A 7,969-nucleotide genomic window follows, 5' to 3' on the forward strand; every position below is an offset into this window, starting at 1 on the left:
AGTCGGAGAAATGACCTTGTTTTTAGTCGACCCAATAACATTAACCGTAAAACTTCCAAATTACCCGCTTTTCGTCCGCTATTGTAACTTTTGTAACTATTGAAACGTGTCTTCTTTTCGGATCTCCAAATATGCTAACCCTAAAGCAGTGGTTCCCAATATTTTTTCACCCACGTACCATTTCGAGGTTTTATGCAGTGCTCGCGTACCACCTATATAAGTTACGCGCGCCGAAGGCGGTCAAAAAATGTTTCCGTAATTTATGTCGTCATAATCACGTATATGATCTAAGCGAGGCGTAATAGCAAATGCTATTTAACTAGGCATTATCAGCCTGGGTTGTTGGGATGCATGGAATTGTTTTCTCACCACCTGTCACATGAAGAATAAAATAACACAATGAAATAACAGCAAACAACGAACGTCAAATTATTTAATGTGATGGCTGCATTTGTTTATTTCCATGAACTCAGCGGTTTTCAAACTTTTTTAGACACGCCGCGTTTCATGATAGTGAAAAATTTCGCGCTTCCATAGTAGTATATACGATCGCTGGCACATTGGTGATTTTTGCATGGGGTAGTATAGGCGCGGCGGTGACTCGTATTGAAAACTCGTGGTGGTGATTCGTACTTTCAGACCCCCCTCTCGGCCGTGATTCGTAATGGGTTCTTATGGACGCGGTGGTGAGTCGTACTTTTGGGTATAGGCTGCGGCGGTGACTCGTATTGAAAACTCGTGGTCGTGATTCGTACTTTCGGGTATAGGCTGCAGCGGTGAATCGTATTGAAATACTCGTGTTGGTAAGTCGTAATTTCAGGTATAGACTGAGGCAGTGATTCACCTGTCGTGTATTCTTACGGGATCTGTGGTGATTCGCCATGTGTTCTTATGGGTGTGGCGGTGATTTGTACTTTCGGGTATAGGCATCTCTCGACCGATGTTGAATATGTATCAAGTAAATAGTCACGTGATTGATCGTTACCTAATGTGTATACCCAAAATTATTAAATATGACCGGTTCGAGTTGATCCTAACGTTTACGGTGAGTGCGACAATGATATATCGTTATTCTTATGGGTGCGGTGATGATTCGTACTTTCGGGTATAGGCTCCGGTCGCATGATAGCGTTATGGAGATAGGGATCGGTCGCATGCTAATGTTTTTAGGTATACGTGCGGTGACATGCTAACGATGATAATGTGTCTGTCATGTATTCTTACGTGATCTCTGGTGATGCGCCGTTGTTTCTTATGGGTGCGGTCGTGAATCGTACTTTCTGGTATAGGCATCTATCACACGGTGTTGAATATGTATCAAGTAAATAGTCACGAGTATCGCTAAACAGGAAATTCACTAAACCACAGTACAATGTGCGATTTTGAAAAACCGATGTTCGCGACCGCGTTTTGATATTAGTGACCCACTAACTACGTCCGCTTTGGAAACGCGATCTGTTGTGAGGATTTCGAACGCGCACTATCGTATCGATTATTACACTAATCCAGTCAGCACTATTACATTCAGGAGTATTCAGTATTCAGCAGTGACACAAAAAGCAACCAGCAAATAACCACACTCGTAAATTAACACTTCAAAAAGTGTAAAATAGATTGCAAATCCCGCAATCGCTAACAAGATAATGTCTCGGGCATAACCATTTTAGTGACTTGGTGTTAAAGACATACCGATCGCTCACAAGGTAATATTTCGGTAATTAGTTTGTCACAGAGCCGTCGCAGACGGTGATTCGAAAACCAACAATTTGACACTTTCTGGTGCTTGCTATATGTTTTGACACTTCGGAACGTGGTTGACTTTAGTTGTATGATAAGAATCATGTGAATATACAAGTAATGTGTCAATTTGTCAACTTGAAATGAAACTTACTACACAAACCAAGTTGATTCGTATCTGAATGTGTTAATTCGGTACAATTCTAATTATTTTGAGAAATCTTTTCGTGATCTTTTGAATCGTACGTAACCTGAATATTACCGACACCGACTTTCAGCCCCATCGAATTATTCACACATTCCACGCCGCTGTTTCTCGCCTATAGAATCAATACCAACTAGTTGTATGAAAATCAAGAATCACAAGTATGTGCATTATACAGTTATTGTCTTTATCAACATGAAATCAAACTCGTAACAAAAACACGCATCTTATCACTCGTCAACTCTATCATGAAAATCCTCGAGTCCTTATCATCAAAAATGTTATAGCGCGGCGTCGGAATCCATTCGTGGGATGTACTAAAGCTAAATCCAGATAATCCAGAATGAAATATTTGGACTTTGACATTGCGTGAATTGAAATAGGTTTGACAAACATGACTACCAACTTTCACCCAGTCACATTTCAAGATTATACTTTGAAACAATCCTTGAAACTGACAACTCTATTCACGACTCCGTTTCCGTTGTAAAATAGAGTTTCAGAAATACTATCACTATGACAACTCAACATTTCAACATCTTCCCATACTCAAAAGAGTAAAATACAAAAAGCCTTGTCAAGTCAATCCGTTTGTAACTTACCCAACCAAAAACAAAAAGTATCCTTATGAAAAGTAGACAAGACTACGCGAGTAATCACCACAATCCAAAATCCATAGCAAGTTCGGTTGTAGTCATATACCGCCAAATCGTATTTTATTCAACTGTAAAAGTCGTTACTATTCCGCAAGATAAAGTAATTACTATCTGGTATATTTTGTAAGACAAAAGTAATTACTTCTCGGTGTCGGTGACTTGGGATTAACATATGTTTTGAGTATATGATATTTGAATGTCTGACCAATGTAGTTAAGAATTCATTTCTTACGATCAAACGCCGGTGTTACATTGAAAGTTATCATGCTGTGAACATAAGGATTGACACAATGATTTGACATATGTAATAGTTTATCATGACTTGATTGTTAAATTATTTGCGTTAATTAGACCCGGCGTTGTGGTAAATGTTATGACAGCAACAAACTTTTCAGTACCAATGTTATTAACATATTAAGCTGTAAAACTATGTGTGTCTGAAATGTTCTTGATAGGAAAATTACTCCACCTTGGTAAAAATCACTCTGCGTATCGCGGATATCAGAAAATATTTCCAGTAACCAAGACTAAAGATGAAACGACAATATCGGTATCATTCAACAATCAGTACAATTATTAAAATCTATCGTTTGCGATAAACAGCGCTAAAGATGTAATTATTCCAGTATTCATGCATCCGATACAAAATGCTTTATTATCCCGATTCACAACGGATAATTGAAACGACTAAGTGTAGAGTCAGTATATTACAATGACACGTCGTTACTATTGAATCCAGCAATTGATACGATATATTGTCGGGATTTGTGACAGCGCATTGAAACATACACAACTTACAGAGTGTGAAAATATCACTTTGGGTATCGAGTACCGTTTGAAGCGTGCGATCAATACATAATTCCGTTCACACTCTCTAAGGCGTTGTGAAGTCTACAGATTTACACTTCAAGACTTTGATCAACACAAAAACAATTTGGAGTATCTTTACTGGATACATCCTATTCTACTAGACTTGAGTAATACACAAAACTCATAGCATTAACAAAATCGCAATAGGCGCTACACTGAAATCTACAAAATGTGTTTGTATTGTTGTTAGTGATCATAAATTATCATTTGAATAAGTAATTGTAATCATAAAACCAAACTTGCGAAAGTCATTACCATAACAAAAGAATATTGTAGGTTGCTTGCTAAATGTACGCCAGAAATATTTGTAGAACGCTCACGACCAAAGAAATCGGAAATTTCCCCACATGGTCATTCATCAAAGTATATGTTGTCACAATACTCATCCCGTAAAAGATCTTACTTGTATGTGATTGAATCGCTGGTAATTAACCCGCTAAATCAAACCACAAGGAAATTTCACTCACTCATCGGATATTAAACAGCGTCACTTAATCGGCGTAGATCGTTTTTTCTAAATGCAAATCATACCTAGCCAACAGAAAACAATTTTCACTCACCTTGTAATGAACCCAAGTGGTGGGCCTTCGTTCAATATTTTGTCTGTGTCAAATACTTTGCAATAAACACAATGGAGTGGTTGAGCTTTACATCATCATGCTGTCATCTGAAAATCAAGCTTACATCCGATTTGTAACTGTATCGTTTACCTAACCGAGTTGTATGCACAGTTCGATATTTTTTGTCATTTAGTGATTGCTGAACATACCAAACGATACACATTCACCTCCGAAATACTGCGTTGATCTCAATCCCCTTTGACGTGATAATCGAAGTACATTTGTTTCGAGTTCGTAACAACCGACTATGACACGACGATTTTTGGAAAAGTTATGCTTGGAAGATTGGTTGTATATCACGAAAAATAATTACCGCTCATATTGATACTGTTATCCCTTGTTCGGTATTTTCAAACGAGTAAAATTTATTACTTGAGTTACTCCGCTTACTATATTCAAATGTAAACACAGCCGTCTTTCAACATCACAAAGACATCGATATAAAGTATACAATCAAACGCAACAAGTTTTACTTTTGTAGGTTGTGTATGATTATCCTGCATAACTCATTTCTTACCAAAGGCATATGAAAAATATTTACGTCACAAAAATATTCGACGTCATTCGATACTAGAGAATGGTCGACTACGCTTTCAAAATGTTTCGATACCTCAAGAACTTTATTGTCTGAATGGTTGGTCACGTATCTTAATAATCAAGTAGTTCAACACAGAACTAGTATTAACAGAAACACCAGAGTTGTTTACACAAAAGTTTGTATGTGTACAGTATGCGAATACCATGTGTAAGTCCAGCACAATTGTGGTATCCATCCGATTTAGTTAACACAATTTACGCTACCGAGGTCGCCTCATCTTTCGTAAGACAACAAACCAAGGCTTCAGGATATGTCCATGTCATAGCAATAAATCAGCTACTCCAACAACAGAGTACATATGTTTTCTAGTTACGGTGCTTACATCTTACACACAAATCAATCTACTTTGCTAACGAAAAGTGCTGAGTCATCACATGGTTGTCCTCACAACAATACAACTAAAACATACTATCATACAAAATGGCCGTTATAGTCACCAATGGTACATCGTACAAGTAACAAGTCTCGAGAATCCAGTTATTCAAAAAACGTGAAAGTATTTCTACACCAAGTCGTTATGTTGACGAAGACGTATATTGTAATATCATGATCGATTTGTATTCGTTGACCGCAAAATGTCACTACTCTAAATAATTATTTTTCACTCAAACACAAAAACCTACTTGTCGCCATTCGTTTTCATCAAGCACGAGTTCAAGAAACTTACTTACTACGACATGAATTGTTATTTTATGTTGTGTAAATAGGTAATAATTAATTCAAGTAACACTATATCAACATCATCGAGCTGTGCGAATAGATTTACATGTGGTCTTGTGGTTTTAATCGAAGTACACAGTACGGTCTAATGTAGAGTCATCTCTATTGTACAGCAACTCGGTAATCGAAATGCATTAAAATTTAAACAGCGATCTTGTTTCATCACGTGGAAAAATATATTCACTATCGCGATACTCTGCACAGGACGTGCAAATCCTTTTCACACTCGTAATAGTATACCAACGGCTACCGGCGACAACGTTTAACAATACCAACGACACTAAACATACGATACCTACTCAAGTAAAATTTCCATTTTCACCTGGAGATCAGCCGTTACCTGAGTAAAAATACCATTATCCTTTGAAAATCTGGCGTTTACCCAGTGTAACAATACATTTTCACACGGGGGTCCATCGTTTCCCAGAGTAACAAACCCCTTTTCCTTTGGAAATTTTTTTTTTTCCTCGGGTAACAAACCTTTTTCGCTTGGAAATCTATTTTTTTCCGTGGGTAACAAATCTTTTTCACTTGGAAATATCTTTTTTCCTCGGGTAACAAACCTTTTTCGCTTGGAAACTTATTTTTTTCCCTGGGTAACAAACCTTTTTCACTTGGAAATATCTTTTTTCTCTGGGTAACAAACCTTTTTCACTTGGAAATATATTTTTTCTCTGGGTAACAAACCTTTTTTCACTTGGAAATATATTTTTTCTCCGGGTAACAAACCTTTTTCACTGAGCAACAAACCATTTTCACCAAACAACAAACCATTTTCACCTGGCGGGTCGTCGTTTACCTGAGTAAAAATATCATTTTCCTTTGGAGATCTGGCGTTTACCCAGTGTAACAATACATTTTCTCTTGGTCATCTACCTTTTCCTAGAGTAACAAAACCATTTCCATTTTGAAATCTGACAAACACACCTGACAATTTGGTATTTGCTGTATTGACGATAGTTTGAAATAGATTACAACGAACAGTGACGGAAATATACAAGGACTACCGGTTTCAGAGTATACCCCCATCAGTCGTATCACATCAATATCATCGGTTAACCACATACAATATGCTCTTGTACACCGAAATGTATGTTTTGGAAAATTGGACAATAGGCTTCGATAGTTCTGTGATGTCCGGGTTCGTGCTTTGGATTTTCCAGAGTCAAAATGTCCGAATAAAACACCTCCTCGACGATGGTTGGTATGTGGATAACGGTGTTCGGAAAACGGTTGGATTTATGTCACCCATCGCAATAACAATTCCAGGTCGAGTTTTACCCCGCATGTTTACTATATTGTGTCTTTATTGATCAATGTATGTCTCGACATTCAGTTTGAAATCGGAAACCCTGATAAAGTATGTAACCGGATCCGGATATCAACTCTGAATCGATAAACCAATGAACAATATTCAAAGTAAACATGTTACACCCTGTGTTTCCACGAAAAAATACCATCCAGACATACGTCGCGCTTGTTTGCCCACAACAGTATACGCGTAAATGGAGGTGTGTGACATTGCATGCAATGTGTTGGTATACAAACATCGGGGAGTAAGCCTTCGATCCACAGACATTATCATAGCCGGTAGTTTTGATGTAGATCGAGTGCCATCACACCCGATAACAATGTCATACCAATAAGCCACATTGCAATGAGTCCGCGCTATTACATCGATATTTCGACACCGTTCACTGATTTACTCGATGGTTTTATCGCGTTGTAACATTACAAGATAGTCATGACCCTATCTCCGGACAGACCACCCAGACCAATTGGATACATCGGTCAATATCCGTCGCGTTGTCGACACCGAAGTTTTCTGCTGCAGCGTTTGACCAATGTGAACTATCGAAGTATGGGTGCTCGAAATGATTGCGATCAGTGATTCAGTCACGATGCATCGATGTCGCTACTCCCACATAACGACTCCAGATAAATATCGTGAACAGTGATTCTGCAAATCTCGGACTGATACTGTGATTAAATAAGGTGTGTTTCTGTGGAATGAAGACTGTAATCGTACACCACAATAGAACACTACCTCGTGATTTCACACGCAATCATAAAACACATCATCGTAAGGGTCCAGTTCGTCTGGTAACATTTCGAAACGGTCATCACCACAAGAGATCGGTAACATTTTGAAACGGCATCGTCATAAGGCTATTGACGTCGGTTCAGTTGGTCATGTCAATCCGTTTCACAATCCACCGTTTTTCGACTCCCCGCACCATAGTGTTACGACACAGACAAGAAGCGTCGGTGGAAATAATAAAACACGGAAGGCCCACTTTGGTGTTATTTGACATGGATTTTACACCGGACGAACCTCACATTCGAGCGATGAATTGGATTGACGATTGTATTATTGACATCGAAGGGGAAGAAATGTATCGATTTATTGGCTTCGTACATATCCAACAAAAACCAGGGTATTTGATTGTGCATGGTTCGCATATTCGACTGTGAACGCTCTATTGGTATATGCTGTATAGTTCACTTTCGCCGTCGTGCGAATAACCCATGTTACGGTTCCATGTTTGTGTGTCTGTATGTC

Source organism: Botryllus schlosseri, chromosome 7 (assembly GCF_051294905.1).
Source record: "Botryllus schlosseri isolate E-star chromosome 7, Bs_hap1, whole genome shotgun sequence".
In the NCBI taxonomy this organism is placed as follows: Eukaryota; Metazoa; Chordata; class Ascidiacea; order Stolidobranchia; family Styelidae; genus Botryllus; species Botryllus schlosseri.